The 21,333-nt window shown below is 33.7% G+C and overlaps 1 protein-coding gene across 3 annotated transcripts in view; it reads right to left on the bottom strand.

The window, feature by feature from the left end:
- LOC138703813 (mpv17-like protein) overlaps positions 1 to 21,333 on the bottom strand; it is a 62,667-nt gene that overhangs the window by 29,882 nt on the left and 11,452 nt on the right. The window contains exon 1 of one of the 3 annotated variants that reach the window (XM_069832009.1): positions 19,872 to 20,021. The exons of 1 other annotated variant lie outside the window; for it this stretch is intronic. The gene's annotated coding sequence lies outside the window, so the exon portion shown is untranslated. Of the gene's footprint in view, positions 1 to 19,871; positions 20,022 to 21,333 lie in introns of those variants that run through there. One more of the 3 variants, XM_069832006.1, reaches the window with a different exon arrangement.

The following is a 21,333-nucleotide window of genomic DNA, read 5'->3' as shown; positions in this document are numbered from 1 at the left end:
ATATGTGTCAGAGGAAGAACAATTGTTTGTATGCATCTGAAGTCTGACTAGTGTAGTATGTAGCTAGTCGGTGATGTATGCAATGGAGGGAGAAAGGAACTGAGGAATTTTGTACTATGTGCATGATTTCTGTAGACCTTCTTAATGGTGTGCTTAAGAAAATTTGCTATCAGAATTTTCCTTAAACATCAAGATTTCTGAGGGAAATTCTTTTATCTGCTAGACATCACAATTTTTACTTGATTTTATATTTGACTGTATAATGTAATTTTTTCTTAGCTCTTGAAGAATAATCTGAAAAAGCAAACAGTAAGTTATATTTCAGTGAGTTTGAAATATGAGTTTTTGTGGAGTAAATTTGTGGCAAAAATTCTCAAATTTTTAGGAGGAATAGTGATTCTTAGAATACAATTTAAATGTACAAAATTTCAATAATCCATATAATTTTTTACAAAATGAGATTAAATTTTGTATAAAGGTTATTTCTATGCAGCATATATGTGCAAATTTTCAAAGATATAGCTCAAACTGTTAAAAAAAATTCGAATTTCACCTGAGTGTATCCTTAAACCAAGTTAACATAGGATATCACTACTTAGGCAGGGCTGATCATAATAGGGAGTTTAAATATAATATCATACAATATAATATAATATAATATAATATAATATAATATAATATAATATAATATAATATAATATAATATAATATAATATAATATAATATGATATAATATAATATAATATAATATAATATAATATGATATAATATAATATGATATAATATAATATAATATAATATGATATAATATGATATAATATAATATAATATAATATGATATAATATAATATGATATAATATAATATAATATGATATAATATAATATAATATGATATAATATAATATAATATAATATAATATGATATAATATGATATGATATGATATAATATAATATAATATAATATAATATAATATAATATAATATAATATAATATAATATAATATAATATGATATAATATGATATAAGAGCCGTTCAGAGCAGAAGTGGTGTAAGTCAGAAATGGGTAATGAGGGTTAAAGTAAATATTCTGTAAAATACAGCGCAAAGTAGCAATTAATATTCAATTTATTTAAACTATTAGTAATCAGTGGATAGCAAGAAAGACATATTAATTGCTACTTTGCGCCGTATTTTACAGAATTTTTACTATAAACCTCATTACCCAATTTTGCTCTGAACGGCTCGATACGATTCGATACGATACAATACGATACAATACAATACAATATCATATGATATGATACGATACGATACAATATAATACAATACAATATCATATGATATGATACGATACGATACAATACGATACAATACAATACAATATCATATGATATGATACGATACAATACAATTCAATATCATATGATACGATTCGATACGATACAATACGATACAATACAATACAATATCATATGATACGATTCGATTCGATACGATACAATACGATACAATACAATACAATATCATATGATATGATACGATACAATACGATACAATACAACACAATATCATATGATATGATACGATACGATACAATACGATACAATACAATACAATATCATATGATATGATACGATACGATACAATACAATACAATATATGATATGATACGATACGATACAATACGATACAATACAATACAATATCATATATGATTCGATACGATACAATACGATACAATACAATACAATACAATACAATATCATATGATATGATACGATACGATACAATACGATACAATACAATACAATATCATATGATATGATACGATACGATACGATACAATACGATACAATACAATATCATATGATATGATACGATACGATACAATACGATACAATACAATACAATACAATATCATATGATATGATTCGATACGATACAATACGATACAATACAATACAATATCATATGATGTGATACGATACGATACAATACGATTCGATACGATACGACACGATACGATTCGATTCGGTACGATACGATACGATACAATATAATATAATATAGTATAATATAATATAATATAATATAATATAATATAATATAATATAACATATATTTTTAATATAATACATTTTAAAACTACATTTCAACTTAAAGCATTCTTAATGTAGTTGAAATGCATATTTTACTACGCTTTGTGAGTACTACAGATTTTCGACATAGCGTCGGTAGCTTTGTGATGTCATCATAATATTAAGTGAAACGTTGAGGCGTGAGTTGAAGCCGTGATTTCATTTACTGATAAAAATTACAGCAATTTCCCGTTAAGGGTTAGTTTTTGTTTTTGATGCGATTCTCCCAAACTAGGTGCACACGTGACCTTGACACGGCTAGTTTTTCCGTAACTGCGACGAGACGAGAGGACATAGCAAAAGTAGGGCGACGGAACTGGCATTGAATAATGGGGGAGGGCCGAACAGTCTGCTGGCGTCACACGGGGTCTGACAAACACACCCGCGCCCGATTTCCATCATAAATATTAAACTCTGAATGCATATTCAAAGTGTGGCTATTTCTGACTTCGTTCTGCAGGCTGAAACTGTCATGAAAACTCGAGGGAGATGCGTTTCTTGCGTGCGATGCAAAGATTCAACAAAGGCCAAATGATAAATTATTTTCTCATTAGGCGAAGTGTAGACAATACGATGCAAGTGTTAGAAATCATATTTTATTTTGTGGGTAGGGTTGTTTGCTATACGAGGCCATAGACCCATTTTAACAAAATAAAAATCATAATTAAAATGTGTATCGTATACTACAGTGATGTCAAAGCAAGCGCATTTTTCTGACCTTGACGTCGTGCGCGGGCACCAAGCGCTAAGTATGGAAAGAGGAAGGGTTGTGTATATGAATAAGCAACCTGTTGGATTAAGAAAACAGTGGTGCACAAACTTCAAACGGAACGTGAAATTTTATGTCGTTATTTTTATATGGCTTCTTTCTGTTTAATATTATCTATATTGTCTGTAAAACAAAAGTACTAACACTGATTTCTTAATATTGCACTTGCGTTTTAAATCTTAATAACATAATAGAGAGTTAAGAAGGAATATTCACTTAAATTCCATAGTAGTATAATATTATACTGTATTAAGTGGATGAAACACATCATTCATAAAGAAAGTGATATTCCAAAGAAAGAGATTGAGTATGACATGATAAGGTGGAATTTATATTGATGGTATCTTTAGCCTTACAAAAGTAATCAATAAACTAGTCAAAACAATATTACAGTACAAAGCAAAGTTTCCTAGGTACTGTATCTGTTTTAAGTGTAACTAATATTACATAACAAAACTCTTATCGCATTATGCTTTTAAGGTGATATTTGTGAGCAACTTCCTATGATCAGAATATTAAATTATTTTCTCGAAATCTGCTGAAGCTATAGAGCTAACATTTTTACAACACATGGGCACGTATCTTTTGCTTATGATGTAACAGTAGTTGCTTTGTTAATTCATTTCCTTACAAACAATTTCCATGCGAATATTTTCAAAAATTTCAATACACTGTCTTCAGTAATACGTATATACGGTATATTAGATTTACGAAAACATTCTGTAAGGCTACTTAATAAATAAGCCTATACCTGAAAATTTCACTTTTCTATACGAAAAGTTGAGAAAATATTTCTTTTGAATAAAAAAATCAAACTTGTGAAAAATGAGATTTAAAATTAAAACTTACATTCTTATAATGCACTTCAGGCAAATCTAAAAATTACCATGGATATAGTTTTAATAAATTCTCTTCCCTTTATCTATTGAATCAGTGCTGGCCATCCCTGAATATAGCTCGACTAAGCGGCATATACTACCTCTTTCGTCTGTCTCTTTCCTTTCCGCTGTAAAGCGCTCAGGCTCTCCTGGGCTCTAAAGCGCGCGCTTGCTCCTGTGAGCATCAATTGACATGCCTGGTATACGATTTACTTTCTTTTGCTTACATATATTTGATATAATTTCATTGTATTTCTTATATTATTCTTTCTTGTATTATTAGGTCTATTATTTTGATATTCATCACTTTATTTTTGCTTACATATATTTGATTATTTAAATTAAACGATTAAATAATTATTTTAATGTAGGCTTAAACTTGTAATATTACTTTTTCATTATTCAATGTAAACTCCACTCCCGGCCACAAGCTTTTTCTTCATCGGGAGTGCGAACCAAAAGTGTACCATTATTATGATCGTTCAAATAAATTGTTATTATTATTATTATTATTATTATTATTATTATTATTATTATTAAATTACATACGTTTGGTCAGATGCAACAGTGTTCATGAGTAAGATAGTCATATATAATAAAAATAATATAATACAGTTATATGAACACTTTTTAATGATTGAATAAAATTAATAAAATCGGTTAAAAACCATACATGTTTCGGAGGAATGCTCCTCCATCTTCAGCGGTAGTACCACGACGCTGGTACAGATGTTCGACCGCGTAGTCTTCCTTAATCTACGTTACGCGGTCGAACATCTGTACCAGCGTCGTGGTACTACCACTGAAGATGGAGGAGCATTCCTCCGAAACATGTATGGTTTTTAACCGATTTTATTAATTTTATTCAATTATTAAAAAGTGTTCATATAACTGTATTATATTATTTTTATTATATATAACTATTATTATTATTATTATTATTATTATTATTATTATTATTATTAAATTACATACGTTTGGTCAGATGCAACAGTGTTCATGAGTAAGATAGTCATATATAATAAAAATAATATAATACAGTTATATGAACACTTTTTAATGATTGAATAAAATTAATAAAATCGGTTAAAAACCATACATGTTTCGGAGGAATGCTCCTCCATCTTCAGCGGTAGTACCACGACGCTGGTACAGATGTTCGACCGCGTAGTCTTCCTTAATCTACGTTACGCGGTCGAACATCTGTACCAGCGTCGTGGTACTACCACTGAAGATGGAGGAGCATTCCTCCGAAACATGTATGGTTTTTAACCGATTTTATTAATTTTATTCAATTATTAAAAAGTGTTCATATAACTGTATTATATTATTTTTATTATATATAACTATTATTATTATTATTATTATTATTATTATTATTATTATTATTATTATTATTATTATTACTCCAAGTAACAGGGGAACTTAACTTTTAATGGCACATTTTGTATGAGAAATATTTGATACCTTTACGTTTAAGATTTCTATATTGTAATTTCACAGATTAGACCATAATGAGTTGAAGTTATTTTGTTTTTAATTAACTAAGCAGAAATGCTGTATCTTTTATTAGATTCTTGACGTATATTAAATCCAAGTATTCATGACGCTGGGCCATGCGTGTGGTAATGTCGACGGCAGCTATAATACGCGTAAATTTATTCTAACAATTTGCAATGATGATAAACGAGCCTTGGCAGCAGGTTTCTAGACTGCCGCGGAGTGTAGGATTGCTCACAATATTAATGTCTTGCAGGGCTGAACCTTCAACGGTATATTGGAACGTAAATATTGCACTAGGGTACAAAAATTCCTAGCGGACGATGTTGCTAGTAATGAAATTCACGACACATTGGTATTTATTTTACTTTGTTTTAATTTCTTGTGAATCCTTTTGTCATTTACTAGCATACACGTATTAAATGCAGACTGTATGATCATATTTTTCTTTATTTTATACCTACAGTACAATGTATTGTCATATTCATAAAAGGAACGCCACTATCACCAACATATGAATAAACCATGGCAAACTTAATTAGTAACTTCAGAAATAAACAAGTGAAGGTACTCAATAGAAATTATTAAGACAAAGCCTCCTTACTTATCCAAATTATTTTATCATATTTCAGAAGTTGGTACAATTCGGGTCAATCATTCTCAGCAGGTTTTGATTTTTCTATCAATTGTTCAGTGACCGGCCCCGCAATGAGCATTATGCCAATAATTTAAACATTATTTATTATTAACTAACAAATGCAACTTAATGAATTAAAACAAAAATAAGGTTAATATTGAATTTGTAATATTTCATACTATAATATTTCAGAATTGGCCTACAATACTACAGAATGATACAGAAATTAGTAAATAATATTTAAGTCTACATCTACATAATGTTTATATTTATTGTGCAGTTCACATAAATAAATAAATAAATAAATAAATAAATAAATAAATAAATAAATAAATAAGTACGTAAGTAAGTAAATAAATAAATAAGTAAATAAATAAGTAAATAAATAAATAAATAAATAAGTACGTAAATAAATAAATGAATGAATAAATAAGTAAATAAATACATAAGTGATTAAATGAATAAATAAATAAATAAGTAAACAAATAAATAAATAAATAAATAAATAAATAAATAAGTGAATAAATAAATAAATAAATAAGTACGTAAATAAATAAATATATAAGTACGTAAATAAGTAAATAAAAAAATAAATAAGTAAATGAATAAATAAATAAATAAGTACGTAAATAAATATATAAGTACGTAAATAAATAAATAAGTGAATAAATGAATAAGTAAATAAATAAATAAATAAATAAATAAGTGAATAAATAAATAAATAAGTAAATAAATGAATGAATAAATAAATAAGTATGTAAATAAATAAATAAATGAATAAATAAATAATAAATAAATAATAAATAAATAAATAAATAAGTAAATAAATGATTAATGAATGAATAAATAAATAAATAAATAAACAAGTAAATAAGTAAAATAAATGAATGAATAAATAAATAAATAAATAAATAAATAAATATTCATGAAATGGGCAGGTACTATGTATAGTACATAATATATGAAGGCAATATATAGTGAAAAGCGATTGTCATAGTTCCATTGCCAATCTCACATGACCTATTAAAAGCTCAAAGCCTATATTGCTCGCTGTGTGAACGTCTTTTGACAGAGGCGCCACAATGGGAGTGATTAGAAAGTATACTACATCGTAATTTTTCCCAGTGTTCCTGTTGATTCACGACTTGTAACAGACTTCATTGTCTCCATGGAAGTGAGGGGCAGACCACAACGCTACGTCTTTACGATGGAGACGCGCGGTCCGCGGTTTAATCTCTTTTCCATTGTGCGGAATGATCGCGCGGATTGCCGACCTTTCTCACGGGTTAAGTGGCGCACAATTGAGCACTTGAACCACGGCGAGAGAGCGAACGCCAGAGGAAAGTGTGACATCGGCAAAATCAAGGTTGGGAAGAAAGACTGCACTGTTACCGTGTTTATTCACTTAGAAAATTATGATGGAGAAAATATTTCGTGCCAAGCTCACTTGAAACATTTTTGCAACATGACAGTAACTATAGTCCCGTCGCTCTTATTTCCGGCAGCCAATCACGTTGCAAGTCAGCTACATTTAAACGTGTGCGTATTGTGATTCGCTGATGATGACGTTATACATTTCCTAAGGCTCGATAAATACTTAATTATAATCGCCCGCCATTTTGGCTCTTTCGTTGGCGTTCGCAGAAAGCACACGAGGACGTTATTTGCCGCTCAATTATTTGCTGAATTACAGTGCGTTTGATTTATTATCATAGGAGCTACGACATGATAATGTTTAACGGTGTGGCAAATAGATTCCTCGTCTGGTAGCTCGGCAACGAAAGAACAAATATGGCGAACGATACTACCTACACTTTATAGAGCCTTCACTTCCTAAGACATAAGCAAAGAGGAGGAGTCACGCCGGAAATAACAGCGTCGCGACTATAGGTATACTGACAGTCATGCAAAGAAATTAACTTTTCATTATTATAGTAATTGGATGCATTAAAGTTAGAATTACTCAAGTCCTTCTAAACCAGAAATGATAATATTAATTTTTATTTGATTATTGTGTTAATATAAATTATTTGAGATTTATTGTTATACACGTTTTCATTTGTTTCGAAAGCGACAGGAAAAAAGTCTGAACTATTGCCACAGTCACGAAACTTGAGTTGTGAGGGCGCTACGAACAATAGACTGTGCCGGTACTATTTCGCATTGTCTGTAATGAGGCGATATTAGCGATCCTAGTGGTTAGCAACTATCTATGGATGCATATTTACTACGTATTCAGCTTTGTGACTGTATATACTAGACTGTGCTATTACTTTATTATTATTATTATTATTATTATTATTATTATTATTATTATTATTATTATTATTATTATTACGTGTTTATCGCTATATCAACTGCGACATTACCTAACGTCATTGTAATCGGTAATGATATATTGACGAGATGAGTTCGAGATTTTGCCATATAAAATTCCTTCAAATGGACGTAGTGTTTGTATTCGCCCGCTCTTTTCACAATAACATACGGCTGCGCTTTTCCCCAGGCAATAATGATTCCTCAAATAAACAAGATACTGGACATTTCTTTATAATTAAATGCTATGGTAATTTGTTGGTTAGGTGGGAATTAGAAGATAATATATAATTGTTTCATAAAACTACAGTACAGGGAATAAGAGAAAACCAAATGTAACTCAGCCACAATACAGAAAGTAAGAGAGTTCCAACTGTAACTTAAATACAATACAGAAAGTAAGAGAGTTCCAACTGTAACTTAAATACAATACAGAAAGTAAGAGAGAAAAAAATGTAACTTAGCTACAACACAGAAAGTAAGAGAGTTCCAAATGTAACTCAGCTACAATACAGAAAGCAAGAGAGTTCCAACTGTAACTTAAATACAATACAGAAAGTAAGAGAGAACCAAATGTAACCTAGCTACAACACAGAAAGTAAGAGAGTTCCAAATGTAACTCAGCTACAATACAGAAAGTAAGAGAGTTCCAACTGTAACTTAAATACAATACAGAAAGTAAGAGAGAAAAAAATGTAACTTAGCTACAACACAGAAAGTAAGAGAGTTCCAGCTGTAACTTAAATACAATACAGAAAGTAAGAGAGTTCCAACTGTAACTTAAATACAATACAGAAAGTAAGAGAGAAAAAAATGTAACTTAGCTACAACACAGAAAGTAAGAGAGTTCCAGCTGTAACTTAAATACAATACAGAAAGTAAGAGAGTTCCAACTGTAACTTAAATACAATACAGAAAGTAAGAGAGAACCAAATGTAACCTAGCTACAACATAGAAAGTAAGAGAGTTCCAAATGTAACTCAGCTACAATACAGAAAGTAAGAGAGTTCCAACTGTAACTTAAATACAATACAGAAAGTAAGAGAGTTCCAACTGTAACTTAAATACAATACAGAAAGTAAGAGAGTTCCAAATGTAACTCAGTTACAATAAAGAAAGTAAGAGAGTTCCAACTGTAACTTAAATACAATACAGAAAGTAAGAGAGTTCCAACTGTAACTTAAATACAATACAGAAAGTAAGAGAGTTCCAACTGTAACTTAAATACAATACAGAAAGTAAGAGAGTTCCAACTGTAACTTAAATACAATACAGAAAGTAAGAGAGAACCAAATGTAACTCAGCTACAATACAGAAAGTAAGAGAGTTCCAAATGTAACTCAGCTACAATACAGAAAGTAAGAGCGTGCCAAATTTACCTCAACTACAATACAGAAAGTAAGAGAGTTCCAAATGTAACTCAACTACAATACAGAAAGTAAGAGAGTACAAAATGTAACTCAAATACAATACAGAAAGTGAAAGAATGCAAAATGTAACTCAAATACAATACAGAAAGCAAGATAGTGTCAAATGTAACTCAAATATAAAGGCTTCGTAATAACTTATAGTATTCGGATTGGAAATGTTCTGAGGTAAGAAGGAAAGAGAGAAATTTTGTTGCGTAAGTAAGAAATTGAATAACTATGAAAGCAATGTGAAAGAAGGTGGATGTTCTCAGCGCAATGAACTGTAGCGTTCGAAACACACATTAGAGTTCACTGAAGCAAAGAATTGGAAATTCACTTGTTTGGGACGATACTTTGTAAGCCTAGTCCCTACTAGTAAAGGGGACGGAATAAAAGTAAGAACGCCCTTTTGAGGTAAATATATAATTTGAAGAAAAGAAATTTATTTTATATAATGAGGGGATACAGAAAAGAAAACTGCTACGAACGCATACTCCAAGTAGACAAGTGATTACCAAAGCGTCTCTTCTCTTACGTTGCTAAACGAATGAGGGTGTATGCAGATTTAAAATGCGCTGGTTGCTCTGATATAGTCTACGTAGTATTTTCCAGCTGTATAGTTAACATTTTAATATCTGTGCACTTGTAAAGCTTTTGGGTATACACGAAAATGTAAAATTAAACAGGAAAGTACATAATTAATATTTATGCAAGAAGTTGTATGGGGTAAGATACTTATCAAGACAACTTAAAAATTTGGTTGGTAAAAATCTGTTGCTCTCTGATTATTGTGCTTTCTTTCATGCCCATTTAGTGTACGCCAGGGATGGCAAGCTCGGGCATATTGTACCCTCTGACGAGTCTTGAAACCTTCTACGTCACTGTTACTTACTTACTGGCTTTTAAGGAAACCGGAGGTTATTGCCGCCCTCACATAAGCCCGCCATTGGTCCCTATCCTGAGCAAGATTAATCCATTCTCTATCACCATATCCCACCTCCCTCAAATCCATTTTAATATTATCTTCCCATCTACGTCTCGGCCTCCCTAAAGGTCTTTTTCCCTCCGGCCTCCCAACTAACACTCTATATGCATTTCTGGATTCGCCCATACGTGCTACATGCCCTGCCCATCTCAAACTTGGATTTAATGTTCCTAATTATGTCAGGTGAAGAATACAATGCGTGCAGTTCTGTGTTGTGTAACTTTCTCCATTCTCCTGTAACTTCATCCCTCTTAGCCCCAAATATTTTCCTAAGCACCTTATTCTCAAACACCCTTAACCTATGTTCCTCTCTCAAAGTGAGAATCCAAGTTTCACAGCCATAAAGAACAACCGGTAATATAACTGTTTTATAAATTCTAACTTTCAGATTTTTTGACAGCAGACTGGATGATAAAAGCTTCTCAACCGAATAATAACAGGCATTTCCCATATTAATTCCGTGTTTAATATCCTCCCGAGTATCATTTATATTTGTTACTGTTGCTCCAAGATATTTGAACTTCTCCACCTCTTCAAAAGATAAATTTCCAATTTTTATATTTCCATTTCGTACAATATTCTCGTCACGAGACATAATCATATACTTTGTCTTTTCGGGATTTACTTCCAAACCTATCTCTTTACGTGTTTCAAGTAAAATTCCCGTGTTTTCCCTAATCGTTTGCGGATTTTCTCCTAACATATTCACGTCATCCGCATAAACAAGCAGCTGATGTAACCCGTTCAATTCCAAACCCTCTCTGTTATCCTGGACTTTCCTAATGGCATATTCTAGAGCCAAGTTTAAAAATTAAGGTGATAGTGCATCTCCTTGCTTTAGTCCAGAGTGAATTGGAAACGCATCTGACAGAAACTGACCTATACGAACTCTGCTGTACGTTTCACTGAGACACATTTAAATTAATCCAACTAGTTTCTTGGGAATAACGTCACTGGTACACCTCGTTTAAAGGCTAGAAATATCCGCGCTTCACAAGCCTGGTGTATGTAAACATTCTTTGAGGTAATTCTATTGGTGTTGAACAAAGCAAGTTACAAAGGGGAGAATTAGATTCATGATGGGGATATCTTGGGCAGAATCTTTCGAAACAGCCTTTAATAAGTACAGAATTTTGACTCTTCCTTCTATGTTAATATTCAGCACTATAATGTACCGTACATTAAAAAGAATTGGATAGTTTCAGTAATACACGTATAAATGCATTAAAGCCCATTTCTATGACACGCCATAGAAATGATGTGGATACTACACAAGTAAGATTAAATAAAACCTAAAAATATTGGCACAAAACTACACAGTTTATTGCCTGATAGTCGAAAGTATTAAGTTAAGACATTTTAAAATTAATTGTGAAAGTTGATTGATTCGCTATTGTACTGTATAATATAGTATATCTGAATTGATTGAAGTAATATTAATTTAATCTTTATCTTGATATAACTACATGTATTGTTTCATATTAGTCTATATTTATACGTATGTGAATCTTATGTTGTCTAATTCAGCCATGTGGTGTCTAATGACAATATCCTATCCTATCCTATCCTATCCTATCCTATCCTATCCTATCCTATCCTATCCTATCCTATCCTATCCTATCCTATCCTATCCTATCCTATCTTAGATAGAAATAAAAAATAGGTTGCAGCCGCCAAATTACTCTTCAAGGAACGACCACTCATATAAATTGAGGGAAAGAAGACAGAGGACGGACACTGGAAAGTTTTCTTTTCTCAATCGTACTATCAGGGACTGGAATGCTTTACCTGCAGACTTACTAAAGGCTTTACCAACAACCAAAAATGTATTTAAAAATAGGCTTAAGGACTTTACTAATAGACGGTAGTATATTATACTGTACACACTATTTAAAGGGTGTAATTTATATTTTGTTATTTGAAGTGTTGTATCAGTGAAGAAGTGTGTTGTGTCAGTGAAGTTTTATAGTTTATAGTGGCAGTGCAAAGTATTTGAACAGTGAAATGTTTTTGAAGTGTTAGTGACATCAGGATAGAATCAGTGAAATGTGTCGTAGTTCCAGTGCAGTGAGTGAGTTGACAGCGAAATGAGTATAGTGTTGAAAGGTACTTGTGCATGTATGAACATATACTCGTGGGTTTTAGTTCGAACTTAGGGTTAAGATACAAATTAGATTTACTTTAAATGTTATTTTAAGTGATCGTGCTTCATTTAATTTAGGATGCTCCTTATTATTATTATTATTATTATTATTATTATTATTATTATTATTATTATTATTATTATTATTATTATTAATTATTATTAGTAGTATTATTAATTTATTATTAATTTTATTTTTTATTTGTTGTGTTTATTATTAATTGTCATTATTGAGTGTAATTAGTTACCACTGCCATCGGGTATATATCCATTTGCAGTAAGAATAAATACATACACATATATATCCCATGCGATTCTATTCTATTCTATTCTATTCTATTCTATTCTATTCTATTCTATTCTATTCTATTCTATTCTACCAAACCTCAAAGCTGAAGTAGGCCTTTTAGAACTAACTCTTGCTATTGGAGAAGAATAAAATTGAAATAAGCAAAAAAATTAAACAATAAATAGATCACTTTTACTTTGTTATTACAATATGGTGATATACTCAAAATTGTCTATTCAGATGATTTCCTTCAATTTATCTTTCCTTTATACAAGATCTTGTGTAAAATGTATAATACGAGTATAGTATATCTGAATCTGTGTGTGAGATAATTTAATGTAAATTCCAAAATATATTAGGAAGTTAAATTAAATTTTGAAATCTACCCAAGTTAACAAAATTACATGATTTTATCATACATAAAATTATTAAATAACAGCAAAATTTAGACTCCTTGAAAATAGGACTCGCCAAGATTAAAGACTGCACAATAGACCTATAGGTGCAATTCTCAGAAGAACAGCTGCTTACACTTTGTTAGATAACAAAGGAAATGACAAAATTTCACAGGAACTGGAAATAGACAAACTTGACACATACAAAAATAACTCAATACAACACTTTGAAGGACTGATGAATACAGAATATTACGGAGCAAGTGGGGAGGGGAACGTAGAGAGGTCTCTGAAATGTTCGACAGACGAAGTTCATTTGTTCCGTGAAACTGTGTAGCTGGGGCTTATTCCACGAAAGTGTGGGGTGATCTATTCAAGTAAATTTCATTGGAATTGACACAAATCAGAATAACTGTTCCACAAAAGCTTATTACTACATACTTAGGTCTAAAAGTTTTTCTATACGTTGTCCCGACAATTTGTGCCGCTACAGTTCCTATCAAGTTTAGAATTATTCGTACACGACAATTTTATTCGTACCGCATTAAAAATTAGTACCAGATAATTCTTACCGCATTTACAATCAAACTCCTCGTTGCTCGGTAATGGCTTCTGAAATTCGATCAAGAATCGAAATTAGTTATTTTCGCCTCTCGCGAAAATCTCTAAAAATGAAGCGAATGTAGTTATTGGATCTGTGGTGGTACCTTCAGATCATGTGCCATTGTAGGCTACACAATTCACGGTAATGTGCGTTGCGAATGGTTTCCGTTAATCCTGACTCTTACGAAAGACAAAAGCCTGAATACGTATAAGAAAATTTTCCAAAATTTAATTGATGAAGCTAGAACGTCATTTGGGATAATTTATCACGAAGTTATGTTCCTACGGATTTTGAAGTAACAGCTATGAACGTCATCAAACAAGTCTTCCCACACAGTAAACTGACTGGCTGTCTACTTCATTTCAGTCAGATATATTGGCGCAACGTCAAAAGAAAAGAAAGCTCTAGCAGCACTCTACATGTGGGAAGACCAAGTGGACTTACAAGCAACTTCCATGCTGCTGTAACACTGGCATTTATACCGTATAATGTAGATTATGGTGAAAGAGTTATCAAAGAAGAGTCCAACTACTGAGACAGAAATGTTTCCTTCAACTAGAACTGAGGCAGGACTGTTTCCTTCAACTACATCTGAGACAGAAATGTTTCATTCAACTAGATCTGAGGCAGAACTGTTTCCTTCAACTAGAACTGAGGCAGGACTGTTTCCTTCAACTACATCTGAGACAGAAATGTTTCATTCAACTACATCTGAGACAGAAATGTTTCATTCAACTACATCTGAGACAGAAATGTTTCATTCAACTACATCTGAGACAGAAATGTTTCATTCAACTAGATCTGAGGCAGAACTGTTTCCTTCAACTAGAACTGAGGCAGGACTGTTTCCTTCAACTACATCTGAGACAGAAATGTTTCATTCAACTACATCTGAGACAGAAATGTTTCATTCAACTAGATCTGAGGCAGAACTGTTTCCTTCAACTAGAACTGAGGCAGGACTGTTTCCTTCAACTACATCTGAGACAGAAATGTTTCATTCAACTAGATCTGAGGCAGGACTGTTTCCTTCAACTAGAACTGAGGCAGGACTGTTTCCTTCAACTAGATCTGAGGCAGAACTGTTTCTTTCAACTAGATCTGAGGCAGGACTGTTTCCTTCAACTAGATCTGAGGCAGGACTGTTTCCTTCAACTAGATCTGAGGCAGGACTGTTTCCTTCAACTAGATCTGAGGCAGAACTGTTTCCTTCAACTAGATCTGAGGCAGAACTTTTTCCTTCAACTAGATCTGAGGCAGAGATCTGGGGCAGAACTATTTCATTCAACTAGATCTGAGGTAGAACTGTTTCCATCAACTAGATCTTAGGCAGAACTGTTCCCTTCAACTAGATCTGATGCAAAACTGTTCCCTTCAACTAGATCTGAGGCAGAAATGTTTCCTTCAACTAGATCTGAGGCAGAAATCTGAGGTAGAACTGTTTCCATCAACTAGATCTGAGGCAGGACTGTTTCCTTCAACTAAATCTGAGGCAGAACTGTTTCATTCAACTAGATCTGAGGCAGGACTGTTTCCTTCAACTAGATCCGAGGCAGAACTGTTTCCTTCAACTAGATCTGAGGCAGAACTATTTCATTCAACTAGATCTGAGGCAGAAATCTGAGGTAGAACTGTTTCCATCAACTAGATCTTAGGCAGAACTGTTCCCTTCAACTAGATCTGATGCAAAACTGTTCCCTTCAACTAGATCTGAGGCAGACATGTTTCCTTCAACTAGATCTGAGGCAGAAATCTGAGGTAGAACTGTTTCCATCAACTAGATCTGAGGCAGGACTGTTTCCTTCAACTAAATCTGAGGCAGAACTGTTTCATTCAACTAGATCTGAGGCAGGAGTGTTTCCTTCAACTAGATCTGAGGCAGAACTGTTTCCTTCAACTAGATCTGAGGCAGAACTGTTTCCTTCAACTAGATCTGAGGCAGAACTGTTTCCTTCAACTAGATCTGAGGCAGAACTGTTTCCTTCAACTAGATCTGAGGCAGGACTGTTTCCTTCAACTAGATCTGAGGCAGAACTGTGTCCTTCAACTAGATCTGAGGCAGAACTGTTTCCTTCAACTAGATCTGAGGCAGGACTGTTTCCTTCAACTAGATCTGAGGCAGGACTGTTTCCTTCAACTACATCTGAGACAGAAATGTTTCCTTCAACTAGATCTGAGGCAGAACTGTTTCCTTCAACTAGATCTGAGGCAGAACTGTTTCCTTCAACTAGATCTGAGGCAGAACTGTTTCCTTCAACTAGATCTGAGGCAGAACTGTTTCCTTCAACTAGATCTGAGGCAGAACTGTTTCCTTCAACTAAATCTGAGGCAGAACTGTTTCCTTCAACTAGATCTGAGGCAAAACTGTTTCCTTCAACTAAATCTGAGGCAGAACTGTTTCCTTCAACTAGATCTGAGGCAGAACTGTTTCCTTCAACTAGATCTGAGGCAGAACTGTTTCCTTCAACTAGATCTGAGGAAAAACTGTTCCCTTCAGCTAGATCTGAAACAAAACTGTTCCCTCCAACTAGATCTGAGACAGAACTGTTTCCGTAAACTAGATCTGAGTGGAACTGTTCCCTTCAATTAGATCTGAGGCAGAACTATTCCCTTTAACAATATCTGAGGCAGAACTGTTCCCTTAAGCTAGATCTCTGAGGCAGAACTGTTTCCTTCAACTAGATCCGAGGCAGAACTGTTCCCTTCAACTATATCTGAGTCAGAACTGTTTCCGTCAACTAGATCTGAGGCAGAACTGTTTCCGTCGACTAGATCTGAAGCAGAACTGTTCCCTTCAACTACATCTGAGGCAGAACTGTTTCCTTCAACTAGATCTGAGGCAGAAATGTTTCCTTCAACTAGATCTGAAGCAGAAATGTTTCCTTCAACTATATCTGAGGCAGAACTGTTTCCTTCAACTAGATCTGAGACAGAACTTTCCCCTTGAACTTGATCTGAGGCAGAACTGTTCCCTTCAGCTAGATATGAGGCAGAACTATTCCCTTCAGCTATATCTGAAGCAGAACTATTCCCTTCAACTAGATCTGAGTCAGAACTGTTTCCTTCAACTAGATCTGAGGCAGAAATGTTCCCTTCAACTATATCTGAGGCAGAACTGCTTCCGTCAACTAGATCTGAGACATAACTGTTCCCTTCAACTAGATCTGAGGTAGAACTGTTCCCTTAAACTAGATCTGAGGCAGAACTGTTCCCTTCAACTAGATCTGAAGCAGAACTATTCCCTTCAGCTAGATCTGAGGCAGAACTGTTCCCTTCAGCTAGATCTGAGGCAGAATTGTTCCCTTCAGCTAGATGTCAGGCAGAACTATTCCTTCAACTATATCGGGGGCAGAACTATTCCCTTCAACTAGATCTGAGGCAGAACTGCTTCCGTCAACAAGATCTGAGACAGAACTTTCCCCTTGAACTTGATCTGAGGCAGAAGTGTTCCCTTTAGCTAGATATGAGGCAGAACTATTCCCTTCAGCTATATCTGAGGCAGAACTATTCCCTTCAACTAGATCTGAGTCAGAACTGTTCCCTTCAACTAGATCTGAGGCAGAACTGTTCCCTTCAACTATATCTGAGGCAGAACTGCTTCCGTCAACTAGATCTGAGACATAACTGTTCCCTTCAACTAGATCTGAGGTAGAACTGTTCCCTTAAACTAGATCTGAGGAAGAACTGTTTCCTTCATCTAGATCTAAGGCAGAACTTTTCCCTTCAACTAGATCTGAGGCAGAACTATTCCCTTCAACTAGATCTGAGGCAGAACTGCTTCCGTCAACTAGATCTGAGACAGAACTTTTCCCTTCAACTAGATCTGAGGCAGAACTATTCCCTTCAGCTAGATCTGAGGCAGAACTATTCCCTTCAACTAGATCTGAGACAGAACTGCTTCCGTCAACTAGATCTGAGACAGAACATTTCCCTTCAACTAGATCTGAGGCAGAACTGTTCCCTTCAGGTAGATCTGAGGCAGAACTTTTCCCTTCAACTAGATCTGAGGCAGAACTGTTCCCTTCAGGTAGATCTGAGGCAGAACTTTTCCCTTCAACTAGATCTGAGGCAGAACTGTTCCCTTCAGGTAGATCTGAGGCAGAACTTTTCCCTTCAACTAGATCTGAGGCAGAACTGTTCCCTTCAGGTAGATCTGAGGCAGATCTTTTCCCTTCAACTAGATCTGAGGCAGAACTGTTCCCTTCATCTAGGTCTGAGGCAGAACTGTTCCCTTCATCTATATCTCAGGCAGAACTGTTCCCTTCAGGTAGATCTGAGGCAGAACTTTTCTCTTCAACTAGATCTGAGGCAGAACTTTTCCCTTCAACTAGATCTGAGGCAGAACTGTTCCCTTCATCTAGGTCTGAGGCACGAGTAAATGTTTAGCGCGTGAGCGTAAGCGAATGCGCTAATTTTCTCGAGTGTTTAGAATGAAAATTGGATATAGGCCTACACGTGTTACATAAAACTTTTTATTTTATTCTAACATTAAAATATGTAAAAAAAAAACTATTATAAATTTACAAAATGTAATGTTATGACGTAGTAGAGACATGAGTACTGGATATGACGTAATATATCGCATGGTTGCTAAGTAACCGTTTCTAAGACAATGTTATTTTGTTGTTGTCTTGAACTTCTTCTTACAGTTACGTTTTATAAAATTGTGTTGCGAAGGCGGTGATGACGTCACGGAATACTAGTTGCTAGTAACCTTTTCTGGCAACAGTGCGAGAATTAGGTCAATTGTACTCGATTTATAGCGTCGCAACAAGCGTGTTTTAATGCTAGGATTGCATGAAGAAATGTTCGATGTTTTTCTACTTTGCAGCTGCCTACATTAGACAGTAGTATGTGTTAAATTTGTTGTTAATGCCACTTCCTTTGCAGTTTGACTGATAAATGTCCAATATTTGCATAAGTTAATTGGTGAGTGCTTAAAATTTGCTGGGATACGTAGGCGTAGCACTACATAAGTACGGAGCTGCCTACATAATGAGCCGTTCAGAGCAAAAGTGGTGTAAGTCAAAATTGGGTAATGAGGTTTAAAATAAAAATTCTGTAAAATACAGCGCAAAGATGCAGTTAATATGTCCTTCGTGCTATCCACTGACTACTAATAGTTTAAATAAATTGAATATTAATTGCTACTTTGCGCTGTATTTTACAGAATGTTTACTTTAACCCTCATTACCCATTTTTGACTTACACCACTTCTGCTCTCAACGGCTCATAGATTAGAAGCAGAGTATTGTCAGCTGTACATCAATTACTAAGCTAAGAACATTGCTTTCAATAAATATTTACAAAATCCTCACACGTTCATTGCAAATTATTCAGAACGTAAATAATTGAATTAATTATGACGCCACTTATAACTAATATTATTAACTAATAACAAAGTGCACCGTTTTGTAATAATACACACGCTTTGCATATTGCATAGTAGGAAAAAAAAATGCAATTACATACGTTACAATATATTTCGTTTGTAATTTTAAAATTATTCCTCTCTACTTTTCTGGAATAGAATCCTAGTTGTTTTGTTAGCCTGACGCAAGACCACCGCTTAGGTTAACATAAGCCAAACACACCCTCCTTACAGAACGGAAGTAAATTCCCACAACAAACCTACTACACGAGTAGAATTGTGCACTGTCATGCCACTTCCACGTCTACGTAATTACGTAAACCGTGTGGTGTGTAAGACTCGACACTGAGATCACATCACCAGCCTGCATAAATATTTCTGTAAAACTAATTTACGAAGCTGTCTCGACGAAAATGGGTATAAATGTAACTCACCGATTTCGTTGAGGACAAGCAGTTTCCGGAAGAACTGCGTACGATATGATCTCACCACAGACAGTCTGTGTGTCGAAACACATAGTGTGAGGCTGCAGTCATGCGTGACCTTCAGAGCCGTGGACACGAACACTGAATCAATCGAGGAGCTGGAAAGAGGAGACGTAACATTCGCCTCACGTTCCGAACACGATATCTTACCGTGGATATTCGGTTGCTGTTGTCATTCTCCAGTCATACAGCGGCTGATGTAGGTAATATTATGTACCGGTGCCCGTACTTACCTATTATTCTACATTTGATAAAATAATTGTATAATAATATTTACGCTATAGGCCTACAGTGCACAAAACTTTGTAACTAATTCAACAGTTCATAGCATAAATTCACGTAAAAAATGACTTTCATACTCCATCGGCAAGTCTATCGTGCTGTCAAAAAGGAGTGCGTTATATGGCAGTAAAATTTTTTAATAGCCTCCCTATCGATATAAAAAACGAAACTCAAAACATAAGATTATTTAGGGCCAAATTAAAGAAGTACCCAATTTCTCACGCCTTCTATTCTGTAGGTGAATTCATGACATTCAACAGCGCTTCATGAAATTGATACTAAAACTTTGTGTTGTACTAGTAGACTATATCAAAATATTTGCTTATCAACAATCAAGAATATCAACGCTGGAGTTCCACAGGGTTCCGTCTTAGCACCACATTTATATTCAGTATATCTACATGAACTTCATTCTCGGATCGAGGATCGTGGATCGTGGATCGCAAGAGACATTATTTCCTTCGTAACGTGACGAGTTCTACTCTTTCAGGGACGAGCTAAAGTTGTACTGTTTATGTTATATTTTATGTTACAATTATTAGCTAAACAAATAAAATAAATAAATAAATAAATAAATAAATAAATAAATAAATAAATAAATAACAATCAATAGATTTCACATCACTGTAAATATTGTAAATAGTGAAAATACTACTCTACTTAAAATTAGTATTAGTATTAGTATTCAGTAGTAGTAGTAGTAGTAGTAGTTAGATATGTTAAAATAATTATAAGCAATTCACGACCTTTATTAAGTCAGTAGACTTCACGGCAGTGTATTATATAGTAATAGTGAAAATACTACTCCAGTTAAATAGTATTAGTATTAATAATTTTAAATAATTCATAAACTCTATTCATACAGCTGACTTTACATCCTTGTAAATATTGTAAATAGTTAACTATTAGTTTTTGTTTTAAGTTCAGACAGAATGTAAAAACAGTGTAGCAACAAATGTGTGTAGTATTGCATTACTGCAATGGAGCATATTGAATAAAAAGGGGACACATTTTTAGAATAAATAAATAAATAAATATCTACGCTAGTTAAGAAAATATTAACTTTTGTTAACAATTGAGAGACCTGCCCTTGGGCAGAACGCTATGATTGAATGAATAAATGAATGAA

Source organism: Periplaneta americana, chromosome 7 (genome assembly GCF_040183065.1).
Source record: "Periplaneta americana isolate PAMFEO1 chromosome 7, P.americana_PAMFEO1_priV1, whole genome shotgun sequence".
Taxonomy (NCBI): domain Eukaryota; kingdom Metazoa; phylum Arthropoda; class Insecta; order Blattodea; family Blattidae; genus Periplaneta; species Periplaneta americana.
Note: the sequence above shows the minus strand (reverse complement) of the source record. Positions and strands in the feature narration are given on the sequence as shown.